Source organism: Neomonachus schauinslandi, chromosome 3 (assembly GCF_002201575.2).
Source record: "Neomonachus schauinslandi chromosome 3, ASM220157v2, whole genome shotgun sequence".
Lineage (NCBI taxonomy): Eukaryota > Metazoa > Chordata > Mammalia > Carnivora > Phocidae > Neomonachus > Neomonachus schauinslandi.
In genome coordinates this window covers 163,537,243-163,553,834 of record NC_058405.1, presented here as the reverse complement: position 1 = coordinate 163,553,834, position 16,592 = coordinate 163,537,243, and positions in this window count along the sequence as shown.

The following is a 16,592-nucleotide window of genomic DNA, read 5'->3' as shown; positions in this document are numbered from 1 at the left end:
AGCCGGTTTATTTCAGTTATAAAGCAATCCTAACATGTCCATTAGTGTATGTCAACCACCATCTTACTAGATCAACTTAATTCACCAATCTGCCTCTTCCTTTCATTAATAAATAATGATCACTGAGATCATTTTGCCTGGGGGAAGTTAACTACTCTCTAGCTGCAGGGAAATATATCACCTAATTGTTATTCTGCCTTGTTCAAAATTCAACTTTGAGAGAAGGCAGCTCTCATGAAGCTGTCTTAAGCATGTTTTGCATTTATTTAGTGAAAGGTCTTCCCAGACGTCTTTTTTTTTGTTGTTTTTTGTTTTCTTTTTAAAAGAACTCGAAGTCTGCATGCACTTGCCATAGATTTAATTCCTAGTCCCCACAGCTTCAGGTGTTTTCATTAGTACATCAATTTGACACACTGAAAGACTATGAAGAAAAAAAATGAGATTTTATTTTGTGATGAGTTGGCAGCAGATTACATTTCAAGACCTTACAGAGAAAGGAACATAGATGGACAATCCTAAATTTTAAGATGTTACCAAAAAAACCAGTGAAGGAAGAGTATCCCCCCGCCCGAAGACCAGAATGGAGAGGTTGGGGTCTGAGTGATTTCAGAGTAGTTTAGCTGGAACTTGATATCAGGAGCAGCCTTTAGCAAAGCCTCTTGGCAGTTGTATGGTCCTAACTGGAGTACTGAGGTGTAAATTGAAACCAAGTTGCAGTGGGAAATCAAGGTGAGGTGGTAGCTTCTTTGGATCCAGTAAGGGACAGACGCATTGCACAGTTTTAAAATCTTCTTCTTACAAAGTAACTGCACGGTAGCAAGGACTAGCAGTTCTCAAAGCCCTTCTTTTTCAGTGTTCTCATTCACCTCGGCACACAAGTATGTTTAACAGGCCATACATTAAAAATATTTACAAAAAAAAAAAAAAAAAAGCTGCCTAAAGGGAACTTACAAACCGAGAATCTTGCCTGTTTTTACAGTGGCTAGAAGCTTAGTTGTATGCACAAAAGCTAAGGGGCCACCCGTTTCTGCACAGACGATAGCAGCAAGATGAGGAGGTTGGCAGGTTTGGTTAAGAGCCCCCCAGTTGTGACGGAAAGGCGTGTCTGTGGCATCGAGTGTGGTGTTGCTTGGGGGGGGGGACCACATTTTGGGAGGTGATGGGGCTGTTGGTTTGTAATTTCCCTTTAAACATGAAGAGATGGCTCACATTTTCCATATATATCTCAATGAATGTACTGTATTACTGTTTTAAAAATTTGATGAAATAATAATGGATTGGTCTCCTTTTGTTATCTGGTCCTTGTTTAATTTGTTTAAGGGTTTTTGTATACAAAAGTTTACATTTTTATGTATATTTTTCTTGTGTAAAAACTGATGTAATATGTGTATAAAACACTGTATGTATTATCTGTATATAGTGTGACAAAATGATTTTTCTTTCTTTCTTTTGGATGTATTAATAAATCTTGCTGTGAAGTAGTCTTGTTTTGGGTATAATTTCCTCTGCCTGGATATAGATCAAAGTTGCAAATCCATTTCCCCCCTTTGTCACTTAAATAGAGTAATTTTTAAAAATAGATCTTACATTTTATTAAGAACTCTAGGGAGATATATTCATGGTTCTTTATGGTGAGACCAACAACAATATTTGTAGTAGCTATGGATCGATTAAATGCTAGGTGAGCTTAATGTGGTATCTAGAACCTTGAAATCCAAGCAGAATTTGCATTTGAAATTGTTACATGTCATAATGGAGGTCTTACAAGCCATTTTCTATTTGATTTAATCAGAAGCTGCTTCTCTTTTCATTTTCATAGCTTCACAAGTATAAGAAGAACTTCATGCTGTATAACCGAAAGTTTAAAAAAAGAAAAAAAAAAAAAACACCTCGAAGAAACGTTCTTTTCCTTTAAAGCATTGCCAAGTGTCTTCCTTGTATCTCCTTGGAATTGAATTGTTACTGTATTTTTTAATATGCAGATTGGAAGTTTTCATTTCCTGTGCTGTCTTGTTGCCAAAGGATTTTGTAGTATGCATGGAGGCTAGGATAAAATTCATAAAGAAGAGTTAGTAATCTAATCACACATTCCTTTTGTTAGAGATTTACTATTCATTTTTTGTGGAGCATTTAGACTGGTTTTGCCTCTCGAAAAGAAGTTAACATTTTGAGACTAGAAGCAGATGCCCACTCACAGTACTAGTAAAACGGCCTGTGGTGACAACTGCCTCCATCCCCCGGCTCAGCTTCTGAAATCGACAATGTATGAAGAATATAGTTGATTTAAACTCTTGTTCATGTTTATTAAGGATGCTGCTTTTCTAAATATCTGCACAAATCACAAACTTTTGAGATTGTGCTGGCTCAGTTCTCGATTTTTTTGGAGGGGTGGAAGTGGGGAGCAAGAGAGAATCTGAAGGAGGCTCCACCCCCAGCATGGAGCCCCATGTGGGGCTCCATCTCCCCACCCTGAGATCATAACCTGAGCTGAAATCAAGAGTCAGGCGCTTAACCAACTGAGCCCCCCCGCCCAGGCACCCCACTTGATTGATTAATGAGACTAGCTTATGAGTAAAATGTTTGGGTTGAGGCCACATCTTTAAGAGCTTGGTGTTGAGAGCCTATGGTCACCAAGTGAAAGCAAAAAATAGAGTTTAGAAGAGAATCTGTTTTCTTTACTCGTTGGTATGTCTTCACCTCCTTGTTCTTTCCTCTGTTTCATTATATAAATATATATATATATATAATTTTTTTTAAGTAAGCTCCATGCCCAACATAGGGATTGAACTCATGATCAAGAGTTGCATGCTTTACTGACTGAGCCAGCCGGCGCCCCATCAACAATAATTCTTGGGCGGGGGGGGAGCTTTTATTATCTAAAAATCTGCTTACCTGCATTAATTTGTACCTTTCCGCAATGTGTGGATCTATCTGAATGTTAAGGTGGTATATTTTGTTCCTTTCCCTTAACTGGCTTCCTGGAAAATTCTTTAACTGACATGTTGTGACTGTAGTCAGTTATTTTTCCTCCTTGAAATCCCTGTGATGGAGAGATGTCTACTGCTTAGCGCTCCGCTTTCAGTCAAGCCCATGGTAGCGTGTGAGCGCTGTTTCTATTCTAGCATCTTTCCAATCTTCTTTCAGGTCTTCCGTTCGTTTTCATATTCACTTATTTATATATTTTTGAGCACTTGGTGTTAGAGACAGTGGGACACCTAAAAATGAATCACACCTGGATTCTACACCCGAAGGCTTTGCCATGTAGTGGAAGAGAGAAGATGCGTCATTATACAAACAAGGTAGAAATTGCCAAGTGCTTAGAAGAGTGATAAAATGCTTTGTAAGTTCATGTCAGAAAGAGATGATTTCCAACCAAAGGAGAGAAAAATGTGTAGAGCACGGTGCCTGTGCACATTCAAGGACAGGCAATGTTGGGACATTGAGAAATGGAGAGTGTTCCAGATGGAGGAGCAGTGTAAGCGGTTTGTGGGAGAGCAGGTTGCAGCTGAACTTGACAGGTGTGAAACGCATGAAGGAGAGTGGTGAGGAATGGAGGGGAGAAGCCAATGGCTATTGCCTAGGGAGCACGGAAGGCAGAACAGACGGGGGCACAAGACGGGTGGCCAGCTGTGATTCGGGAAGACTCGTGGCGGAGAGGTGAGGAATGGTTAGGCTACTTGATGAAGCGGAAGCTAGTCGTGGCAGTAAAAACATAAAGGAGGGAGGAATTCGAAGACTCAGAAACAGACTGATGAGATAGATGCTGGGGCAATGGAGCTGGGGCAATGGAGCAGGGACAATCGAAAGAGGCTTCACCCAGGCTTCTGGAAGAGCGCTGCTGGCAGTGGCAGAAGTGGGCGGCACCGCTCAAGACCAAGGGTTTTGAGAGAGCCAATGAGTTTATACATATATATATATATATATATATATATATTTTTTTTTTTTTTTAGGGAGAGAGAGTGGGGGAGGGCAAGAGAAGCTCAAGCCGGCCTCGCGCCCAGCGTGGAGCCCAACCTCACAGCCCTGAGATCACGACCTGCGCCGAAGTCAAGAGTTGGACCCTCGACCGACTGAGCCCCTCAGGCGCCCTGAGCCAGTGAGTTTTAGATTTATGAGGTCAGAGTTGGAAGCAGGGGCACCCAGTGGGCATGGGCAACCAGCAGTGCAGTTAGGGCTCAGAAGAGAGGCTCAAGCTGGAGATAGAGATTCTGCTATGGGCATAGAGTTCCTTGTGGAAGCGAGATGTAAATGATCAAGGAAGAAAGTGAAGGACAGGTTTTGGAGAGCAGCTCTATGCCATCTATTACTGTATTTTATTTACGGCCCAGAAAGAACTCAAACACTTTCCCTAGAGTTTCCCACCCAGGGAACATGGAGCTGGTATTCACAGGCTAGCTGGCTGACTCGCCTCCTTCCCATTCCCCTGGGAGCCATGGTATTGAGGAACATCAGTCCCACCCCCCGATCCCAGCCTGCGGGTGTGCACTGACCCCCACACTCCATTTGAACCATTGACTTCTCGTTTGCCTCCCCGTTCAGACAGTATGCTCCAGTGTCTACCTTGTTAGCTCTTGAAACGCCAGCGCCAATCTCATAGTACATGTTACTGAATGAAGTCAGTAATCTCAGGACGTTTGTGAATAGAAGAAATGCAGATTTCAGGAGATTTAGAGCATCTGGTGAGAGGCAGTGCTGCGACTGGTTACGGCTGTGGACTTTGGACAAGACTTCCTTGGTTCTAACATTGCTCCATTATTTAAGAACTGTGTGCTCTCAGGTAAGTCACTTACCGCCTCCCTGCTTCAGTTTCCTTCTCCGTAAAATGCATCCGGAGGATGACTGGACACAGCCCGTGGAGAGCACTGAGAATAGTCCCTGGCACTTACTAAGCACTCGGTAAATTTTAGTTATGCTCATTTTATAACTAGAGAAAATGATTGAAGATACAAACAACATAGGCCCCTTCCTAAAATAAGTGTCTAGGGGAAAACGAATAAATGAACAAAGATTAGGGGAAGGGTGCGGATAGATAAGGAGCTTAGGCAAGAAGTTTCTGATGAGGGAGTGCTGATTTTTGTAATACAAGAGGACCTAAATAACCAACAAGAGAGGTTTACTTTTACTCAATCACATTCCAAAATATTCTAGGATGTAATCAGTTACTAAAATCCAGTTAACTGAAATACAACTTTGCCTTCTGCTTTGTAACTTTAAAAAATTCTCCTGTTTCTGGGGCGCCTGGATGGCTCAGATGGTTAAGTGTCTGCCTTCGGCTCAGGTCGTGATCTCCAGGTCCTGGGATTGAGGCTCAGGTTGAGCCCCACGTTGGGCTCCCTGCTCAGCAGGGAGTCTCCTTCTCCCTCTGCCTCTCCCCCCTGCTTGTGCTCTCTCTCTGTCTCTTTCTCTCTCTTAAATGAATAAATAAATTCTTAAAAAAAAAAGAAACACTTGGGGAAAAAAATCTCCTATGTTTCATCTTTACATAGTGAAGCATTTAATGGGACAAAATGTATCATTGTATCCTGACTTGGAGAATATGTGTTGGGTTAAAAAGTATCTAAGAAAATAAAAGTATAAAGAATTAGTAGGGGATGCCTGGGTGGCTCAGTGGGTTAAGTGTCTGCCTTCTGCTCAGGTCATGATCCCAGGGTCCTGGGATCGAGTTCCACATCAGGCTCCCTGCTTAGCAGGGAGCCTGCTTCTCCCTCTCTCTCCCTCTGCTTGTGCTCTCTGTCAAATAAATAAAATCTTAAAAAAAAAAGAATTAGTAGAAGGGGCGCCTGGGTGGCTTAGTTGGTTAAGCATCTGCCTTTGGCTCAGGTCATGATCCCAGGGTCCTAGGATCAAGTCCCATGTCGGGCTTCCTGCTCAGCGAGGAGTCCGCTTCTCCCTTTCCCTCTCCCTCTTCCTCTCCCTCTGCTTGTGCTCTCTCTCTCTCAAATAAATAAATAAAATCTTAAAAAAAAAATCAGTAGAAGTTCATTTATCAAAAACTGTGCATGTTCCCTGCTTAACTAAAAAATTGATATCAAATTTAAAGAGCTAGACCATATACCACCTTCACGGACGTAGAGGCCAAACATGGTGCCCATGGTACTTAGCCTCTTAACCATGGATATTACTTTAAGACTAAAATCTTCCCTCTACTTTCTTTTCCCTTCAACTGCTGTCGTTTCTTTTTACTGCTAAACATTATACTTGCTCTTTCCACAATTACTCCTTGTTCCACTGCAATTTAGCTTTCACCTTGTCATTTTCCTGAAGCCATTCTTGCCGAGGCCATCAGTGACCTTTGCTGTCCTTCTCTCTAACCTCTCCGAAACAGTCAGCACTGACAACCTGCCATTGTCCCGTTCTCCACTTAATTCTCACATGTCTTTTCTGGGTTCTTTGTTAGTTCCAACTCTCTTCTCCCTCAGTTTGAACATGTCTCAAACCCATTCTTCAGGCTTTCCTGTTCTTCTTCCTCTGCACACAAGCTCCCATTGCCAGATCCTTCTACTCCCATGGTTTAAACACTGACTCCCTGGAGATGAACTCCAAACCTATGTCTGTGGCTCTGATGCTCTCAAACTTCAGCCTCACATCTCCCACTGCTTCCTGAAGACCTCCACCTTCATAGTTGACCACCATTATGAATTTAATTTGTCTAAATCCAAACTTATCTTTCCTTTTTTCTGAAGTTTTTATTTAAATTTCAGTTGGTTAACATATAGGGTAATATTAGTTTCAGGTGTAAATATAGTGATTCAACACTTCCATACATCACCCGTGCTCATCACAAGTGCCCTCCTTCATCCCCATCACCTATTTCACCTAACCCCCCCTCCCCCCTTTCTGGTAACCATCAGTTTGTTCTCTGTAGTTAAGAGTCTGTTTCTTGGTTTTCCTCTCTCTCTCTTTCTTTTTTTTTCACCTTTGCTTGCTTGTTTTGTTTCTTAAATTCCACGTATGAGTGAAATTATATGGTGTTTGTCTTTCTCTGACTGACTTATTTCACTTAGCATAATAACTCTCTAGCTCCATCCATGTTCTTGCAAATGGAAAGATTTCATTCTTTTTTATGGCTGAGTGATATTCCATTTATATATATATATACCACATCTTCTTTATCCACTCATCAGTCGATGGACACTTGGGCTGTTCCTATAATTTGACTATTGTAGATAATGCTGTGGGACTCAGGACTCAGATCATGATCTGAGCCGAAGGCAGACGCTCAACTGACTGAGCCACCAAGGTGCCCCTCATCTTTCCCTATTAAGCCAGTTCTCACCTTGAATTTTTGCCCTGTTCATTCGTTCACTTAGTCATTCAGCAAACATAAAGACTCCAAGTTACCCACACTAGAATTTCCAGTCATCTTGATTTCTCTCAGTGTCTCCCAGCTTTCCATCACTTGGTGACTAAACTAGCATAGTAATTTCCCAGCTGGTATCTTCTCCTCCCTCCCATCGGCCCTTTACATACACCCTGCCAGACTGATCTTCCCAGGACACTCCACAATTGGCCAGGACTAATTTGTGATTTCAGATCTGAACCTCCTTCAATCTCCTTCCATCCCGCATTGGAAGTTCCCAACATGGGTTGATTTTCAAGGCTCCTCATAATATTTTTTATAACGTGCTTGAACCAAATTTTGTTGTGGGATCATCAATAGCAAATGTATTTCCCTTCACAGCCCCTCTTCCAGCCAAACTTCTCTGCACACACTTCTGTGCACACCTACACCCCTGTGTAGACCGTCTCTTTGCTCAATAAGTTGTTGCTCATTACGATGCCCATGGAAGCTAAATAATACGTCTGATTTCTCTGGGTAGGGGGAAAACAAGGAACCTTCAAATATATCTTTATATTTAAAATTGGTGATCTTGTTCTAACAGTAATTTGTCGCAGCATATGCTAGATTGTCAGCATTTCACTTATCCATGTCCTATCTCCCTCAAAATATGTGCAGAGTCCGGTGCCTGGGTGACTCAGTTGGTTAAGCATCTGTGTTCTTTGGCTCAGGTCATCCCGGGGTCCTGGGATCAAGCCCAGCATTGGGCTCCCTGCTAAGAGGGGAGTCGGCTTCTCCCTCTTCCTCTGCCCCTCCCCCCCATGCTTTCTCTCTCTCTCTCACTTACACATACTCTCTCTCAAATGAATAAATAAAATCTTTTAAAAAATATTTGCAGAGTAGTAATCATTTAAAAAGCATATCATATCTTTTTTGTTTGATTTTTATATACTGATGTAGTAGTGCCAAAACTGTATTTGAATTTTGACATTTAAAGTATAACATCTTCGGGGCGTCTGGCTGGCTCAGTCAGCGGAGCATGCAACTCTTGGTCTCAGGGTCGTGAGTTCAAGCTCCACGTTAGGCATGGAGCCTGCTTTAAATAAATAAATAAATAAATAAAGTATAACATCTTTTTCCATTCCTGGCTCTTACCTACAACATTTCTTTCTGAAAATAGTAAGAAACTTGGGACTGGTATTTGTATTATTATCATTTGTTTCTCTTATCGTACTTCTGTTTAATTAATAGACTCCTTGACAAAATAAATTTATTCCTGAAAAGTTGGCAGTAAATCTGATCTATATTAATTAATCATATTTTCTTGTTGACATAAATTACCAAATTGGAGATGCTCTCCTTTGGGAAGTATTTTGGGTCTAAGACTAAATAAAAACCTTGCTAGAAAACACAATGAAACATTAAAATCACACACAGGGGTACCATGGAGATATTCCCGGTTCAGTTCCAGACCGCTGCAATAAAGTGAATGTTGCAATTAAATGAGTCAAATGTATTTTTTGGCTTTCCAGTGCATATAAAGGTTATGTTTATACTATAGTGAAATCTATTAAGTGTGCGATAGCCTTATGTCTAAGAAGACAATGTACAGACCGTAATTAAAATATACTTTATTGCTAAAAAAAACAATGCTAACCATCTTCTGAGCTTTCAGTGAGTCGTAATCCTTTTGCTGGCAGAGGGTCTTGCCTTGATGTTCATGGCTGCTGACTGATCAGGGTGGTGGTTGCTGAAGCTGGGGGTGGCTGTGGCAATTTCTTAAAATAAGACAACAGTGAAGTTTGCCACATCGACGGAGTCTTTCACACATGATTTCTCTGTAGCGTGTGATGCTGCTTCATAGCATTTTACTCACAGTAGAACTTCTTTCAAAATTGGAGTCCATCCTCTCAAACCCTGCTGCTGCTTTATCAAGTGAGTTTCTCTACTCTTCTAAATCCTCTGTGGTCATTGCAGCAATCTTCACAGCATCTTCACCAGGAGTAGATTCTGTCTCCGGAAACCACTTTCTTTGCTGAGCACACAAACAGCACTGTGTGGAGGGAGTGCTCAGGGGTCCGAGCTTCTCTAAACTAGAAGTTTAACCTTGGGAAAATAAACTCAGCCTCAGTGTTCCCGTCCATAGACAGGGAACTCGGCTAGATGAGTGGTTGCTAAACTTTGCTCTGTGAGGTCCTCGAGGCCCCTCAGAGTGGGGGGTGTGACAGCAAACTGGAGTGGGACGGACAGTTGAGGCTCTGTGCTCCCCCTCCTTTTTTCATGGGCTTTTGTGTGACCAGTGAGTTCTGGAGCTAGAAATTTTAAATGTTTGAAAATCTTCAGATTATACAATCTCCGAGATTCTTTCCAAATCTGAAATTGTAAGAACTTTTATTTTTTGTTTTGAAAATAATGTCTTTCCTATGAAGTACAGATATGCTGAGCTAACGGTTTTGGATTCTTTTTTAAAAAATCATACTTTTCCCTCTTTATGCCACCAGATTCTAGCTTTGTAGGGTCTTGAAGATTAGGAAGATCCAAATTCTAACCAAGTCTGTTGAGTCTGGTAATTAGGGATCATCAGGCCCTGATGGAAGCTCTTCAAACGCATGTTCATGTACCGTAATATGATAGTATTCTCGAAGGATTTTGTTATTTTGTTGGTTAGCCTTGAAAAATTCCTTGTTCTGAAAAGCTTAAACTCTTCTGCTTTTGGTTTTGTTGATCTAAAGTAGTGTTTCCAGATCCCGGTGCTGGGGATGCTATGGCCTCCCCTGTTACGTTGTGTCCAGTGGGTTTTCCCTTAGCTCGTTAGGCAGATCCCACCTCATCAAACCAATCCAGCCGCTGTGAGCCCTTTCCCTTGCTGCCTAAACAGTGCCCCAGCTTCCTCATCAGAGCCCTTTTGGCTCTTTTTACTGATGTCTGCATCCCTCTCTTTCCTAATCTTTCCCAAGAGACTCTTTAAACCCACGATGGTGCAGGGGAATGGCTCCACCTGACACCCCAGCGACCCGGGTACGTTTCCACGTAGGCCTCACAGTTGTCCCGGAACACGAGAGCCGAGTGCAGAGATGCTATAGGGTCATTCCCCACTTGCCTCCTGGTCTTCCCAGGAAGTCATCATGTGAGTTTCTCGCTGCCTCCTGGCTTCGCAGGAGGTGTGAGGTCTTGTCCCCACCTTTTGAGCTGCAGGCTAGGTTACTGGCTCCTCAGCAAAAAAAAGTCCAGCCATCCATGCTGTAGGTTCCCTGGCCCCTTCTGTCTTAGTATTGCCTTGCGGGACAAAGGACATAGGGGTGCTGGCAACTGTGCTCATTTTTCTTTTGCTGTCTATATAAACCAACAAACTGAATCTAACGGGACTGCTCCTTTCTCTACTGGCCACCTCTGTTGGCCTTGCTTGACGCATGGCAGCTACTTCTGTGGACACCTTGTATCTGTCCTTGCTTAGTCGCTCAATTCTTTCCCAAATATGCTGTAGAAGAATTTAAAAAGCACAAACGTGCTGTGGCACAAACTAGATTGGAGAATGTTTTTTTCCAGATTGCATTTTAAAGGCACCTTCTCTGCTGGGGCAATTCCCATTTGTTGGAATAGCAATGTATGCATCATTTCTAAACAGTGTTTCCTTTGGAGCAAACTTAAAATCCATTCACTGGTTGGCGTTGGGAAGATGTTTGGGTTAGTTTTAGTGCCATTAAGAATGTTTGTTGGAGTAATAGCCTTAAAGCCTAAGTTCATCAATTATTCAAGGACTAATTATCTGCTCTGTTTATTACCCAAGCTCCTGAGGTCTCCCTACTCTTCCTCCGGCTATTTGTCTTGTAAACATTTCGTGCTGTAAAAGCACATGTGCCACAGTGTGGGTAGGGGAAGAAGGAACTTCAGTTAGTTCTGATACTTCAAGAGCTGTAATTGAAGAATTAAGGGGAGGATATTTTTTTTTTTTAAAGATTTTATTTATGTATTTATTTGGAGAGTGTGCGAGTGGGGGGAGGGGCAGGGGGAGAAGGAGGGAGAGAATCTCCAACAGGCTCCGCACTGAGCGTGGAGCAGGATGCAGGGCTCTATCCCATGACCCTGAGATCAGGACCTGATTGGAAACCAAGTTGGATGCTCGACTGAGCTGCCCAGGCACCTTGGGAAGAGGCTTTTTAAGTGGGCTGTGGGCCTTAGTTATTAGTAGTCCCAACGCTGCCCCTGATATTCTTTTTCTCGTAGCCTGTGCACAATATTCTTTTTTTTTAAGATTTATTTATTTATTTATTAGAGAGAGAGAGAGCATGAGAGGGGGGAAGGGCAGAGGGAGAAGCAGACTCCCCGCCGAGCAAGGAGCCCAATGTGGGACTCGATCCCGGGACTCCAGGATCATGACCTGAGCCGAAGGCAGTCGCTTAACCAACTGAGCCACCCAGGTGCCCTATTCTTTTTTTTTTTTTTAAAGATTTTATTTACTTGAGAGAGAGAGCAGAGAGAGAGAGAGAGAGCACACGAGTTGTGGGAGGGGAATGGCAGAGGGAGAGGGAGAAGTAGACTCCCCGCTGAGTGGGGAGCCCGACGGAGGGCTCGATCCCAGGACCCTGGGATCATGACCTGAGCTGAAGGCAGACACTTGACGGACTGAGGCACCCAGGTGCCCCTTTGCACAATATTCTTGAAGACTCCTTTTGAAGTGTAGAATATCAGAAGTGGAAGAGTAATTTAGACTAACTCCTTAATATAGGAACCACTCTTCACTACACTTAAAAGATGTCTTCCACCTTTACTCCTTCTCAGGTAACCCATCCTATTATTGTACATCTCTCATAAGACAGTTTCATACGTAGTTGAACCCTATACATTCCAGCCATTGGTGTGTCTTCTGTACTTGGGGGACACGCCTATCAAGTTTTCATTTTCTCCCCCACAATAAATATCTGGGTTCTGCCACTAACCTCTTTAGGGACCTTGTTTAGCAAAAGTCCTAACTTCCTTGGTCTTCTATTTCCTTCTCTATGAAAGAAAGAAGTCGAATGATAGTAGTTTAAAGTGGCTTCCAATTCAGAAAGTCTAGGATATTCTGATTTTAGTAGTGAAAGTCAATATTTTCATTTATTGATTCCTAGTCGTTCTTAAAAATGGAATCATAGGGGTGGGAGGATGGGTTAGCCTGGTGATGGGTATTGAGGAGGGCACATTCTGCATGGAGCACTGGGTGTTATGCACAAACAATGAGTCATGAAACACTTCATCTAAAACTAATGATGTAATGTATGGGGATTAACATAAGAATAAAAAAATTAAAAAAAATAAAAATAAAACAAATGATGTTAACAAGAAAAAAAAATGGAATCATAAATAGTAGGTCTCAAACATGATTTATGATCACTAAATTCAAGCGTACCCTTAATGTTGCCTAACAAACAAGTATTCCCTTTACTCTTCTCCCTTTCCTAAGAGGCCAAGTTCATACTTTGTCCTCTGTCCTTGAACCCCACCTCATACTTCAAATCCTCACCTTGAGCAGATATCCTTGCTTCCTGTTTCACTAAGAAAAGTAAAGTTAATCAAAGACAAGTCCTACACTCTCCTGTGACACTTCTCCTCACTGGTAGATGTCTCTGTTCCCATTTACTTCCCCTTCTTTCTTGGTACTGTAGACGATGTGTCTGTGCTCTCAGCAAGGACCTCCCCCTCCATTTGGGCTTGGATCCATCCCCTTTCATTTACCCAGAGACATTGCTCCAGTAACTTACCCTTCTCTTCCCTATTGTTTCCTCATCTACTGGATCATTTCCACTTATACACAAACATGCTGTATGTTTCACATCTTAAAAGAAAAAAAAAAACCAAAGAGCCTCTCTTGCTTCCTCATCTCTAGTTATTAATCCATTTTTCTTCTATCCCTTGGAGCAGATCTTGAAAGAATCATATGTCCTTGAAGTCTCCAGTTTCTCTTCTCCCATTCTCTGTCGAAGCTACTCCTGTGAGACCCTCACCACTGACTCCTGCCCCCACGGGCCACAGAACTGTCCTTTCAAGGTCGTTGGCACCTCTGTGTTGCTAAATCAGCCCTTGCTCCTTACTTTACTTAGCCTAGCATAGTACTAGACACAGCTGACCACGCCCTCCATCTTACAGCTCTTTTTACATTTATCTCTACTTACATTTAGGACACTAGATTCTCTTGGGCTTTTTTCCTCACTTGGTGCTTCTGTCTCTCTCTGGATCCTCCTCTTCTCCCTGCTCCTATAACATGGGGTGCCCCAGGGCTCAGACCTTGCAGCTCTTCTCTCCACACTCACAATCTGGTGACCTCTCCAGTCTCTTGGCTTTAAGTTCCATCTATTTGAAAGCTCCTGATTTATATCTGGTAAAAAAAACAAGACAACAGGCCCCAAATGGAGTTGCTTATGCTAAGCCCATATCACCAAAGTGAGATTTACTTTAATTACAGTTTTGACTCTCTCAGAAATGGGATCTTAAACCAATTAGGAGTTGCCTGATCAGTACGAGTTAGGTCATCTGCCTGCTAGGTCCCTTCTCTTCCCTATAAGGAAAGTAACTTTCCAATAACCAATTCACTATTTTGCCTAGTATAACTTCCTTGTTCCTGCCTCCTTATGCCTATAAAATCTTTCATTTTGTACAGCTCCTTGGAGCTCCTTTCTACCTGCTAGATTGGATGCTGCCCAATTCATGAGTCATTGAATAAAGCCAGTAAGATCTTTAAGATTTATTCGGTTGGATTTTGTTTTTTAACATCTCTATCCAGTACCTTTCTTCTGATTTCCAGACATATATACCTGTGTTTTTGACACCTGCATTTGATTGTCCAAGAGGTTTTCAAATTCAGCATTCAAAACTGAGCTTCTGTTGTCTGCCCCATAGGACCCTCCAACAGTCTTCCTCATTGTCCAATTACTCCCACCTAATGCCTTGGTATCATCCTTACTCCCCTCTTTCTCTTATCCCCTACGTCTAGTTCATGGGCAAATCCTGAGGGCTCTGCTCTCACAATATACTCTGGCCACTAAGAGTGGTTCATTTGACTCGCCATCTCCACTGGTTACTACACTGGTCCAAGCCACCGCCTTCACTTGCCCATGCTTTTGTCCTTGTCCCACTTCAGTCTGTTCTCAACATAGCAACCAGAGTGATTCTATTTAGACCCTCTGTGGGATCCCGTAAGTCCTCTGCTCAGAAACCTGTGTGGCTGCTCGTCTTAGGCTGATGCAAGGCCCTACTGGTCTGGCCAACACCTTGACCTTGTACCCTCCCTCAACCCCCTCCACCCTGGCCATGCTGGGTTCTCTGGTACTTCTTGAATGTGGGCCATGCTCCTGCCTTAGGGTCTTTGTAATAAATCTCTTTTTGACTTGGAACCCTTTTTCCACAGATACCTAGATATAGCTCATCCCTGTACCTACTTCAGGTCTTTACTCAAATGGCACCTTCTTGTGAGGCTTTCCCAGACAATCTTACCTAAAATTTCAATCTGCCTCAACACTTGCTACTTTTTCCCTGCCTAGATTTTTTTCTCCTTACCACTTGTCACTACTAATATACTATGTATTTTACTAATTTATTTCTTAACGTCTGTCTCCTTCATTGGAATGTAAGTTCCAGAGACCGGGGATTTTGGTCTGTCTTGTACCTACAACTGCACCTAAAACAGTGTCTGACATATAGTAAGTATTCATTCATTGAGGGAACAAATGAATGATTTGTCATTGCTCCCTATAGGCTATGAAGACTGGTTATAATTTATACTTATCTATACAAAACATTATTTAACGGTATTATAAAGTGCCATATGCTCGCATAGAATAATTAGAAAATGTGGTTAAGCAAAATGTAATGCCTTCATTCATAAATAACCTCTGTGACATTTTAGTGTATATTCTCCTAGACTTTTCTCTCTGTAAAACTATACTTACAGATTTAAAAAAAATAGGATTCTACTATACATATGGTTTTCTAGCCTGCCTTTTAATTATTTAACATATGGTAAAAGTCTTCCAGTGTCGATAAATCTGCATCTCCATTATCGTTTTTAAATGGCTGCATAATAATTCATTGTGTGGATGTACTGCAGTTTATTTAACTAATCCTCTTTCTGGACAATTACCCTATACATATCGGTCCTGAATTGACATAAAGGTGTTGGCAGATTTGAACAGCAAGAGATCTAGGACAAGCAAGCCAGAACAGCTGTCTTCAATTATTTAGAGAATAAGGATGACAAGCGGTTTGTGTAGTTCTGGAACTGGGACTTGGATTAGTGGATTAACTTTATTTTTTTTTAATTTTTAATTTTTTAATTAATTAATTTTTTTTTTTTTAGTGGTTGAACTTTAAATGAAGGTAAACTTCAGCTTGATAGAAACGATGTTTTAAGACTTCTTAAAAAAGGGGCGCCTGGGTGGCTCAGTTGGTTGGGCGACTGCCTTCGGCTCAGGTCATGATCCTGGAGTCCCGGGATCGAGTCCCGCGTCGGGCTCCCTGCTCGGTGGGGAGTCTGCTTCTCCCTCTGACCTTCCCCCCTCTCATGTGCTCTCTCTCTCTCTCACTTTCTCAAATAAATGAATGAATAAAATCTTAAAAAAAACAAAAACAAAAACAAAGACTTCTTAAAAATGGAAAAGACTGTCTTCTTGAGCTAGTAAACCCTTTGTGGAAGTTTCAAGGACAGGCTGGCTGTCCTGGTTTCTGAAATAATTCCTGCTTTGAAGGGAGTTGGGAGTCAACAGTCCTCCAGTTCTGTGACTTCCATAAGCAGAATCTGTAGAGGAGTCAAGAGTGAGCCTCTCGCGCTGGTTTATGGGGCTAAACGCAGTGGCTTCAGGGCTCCTCCTGTCTCCAGGCGAAGGCAGGACAACCCAGTTCCAAAATTCATCTTTCTGTGCATAGCCTGGGAGCTAAGAGTGAGAAATCCAATAGGGGTTAAGGGTTTAGAAGAGTTTTTCTTTTTCTTGGAATTCTTTTATGTCCTGCTAACCTCACTTTCCATTTAAAGATTTATTCATTTATTCTAGAAGTGAGGGTGGGTAGGGACAGAGGGAGAGAGAGAGAGAGAATCTCAAGCAGACGCCCCACTGAACACAGAGCCTGACACGGGGCTTGATCTCACAGCCCTGAGGTCATGACTTGAGCCAAAACCAAGAGTTGGCCGCTCAACCGACTGAGCCACCCAGGCACCCCACTTCACCTTCCATTTTTATCTTTTTTTTTTGACAGGAAGTAGGTTTTATTGGCGGGCATGAGTCGGGAGGGGGCAGTGCCGAGGTTCTCATGAGTGCAGAGCCCTCCATTTGTCCAAGGGGCCACG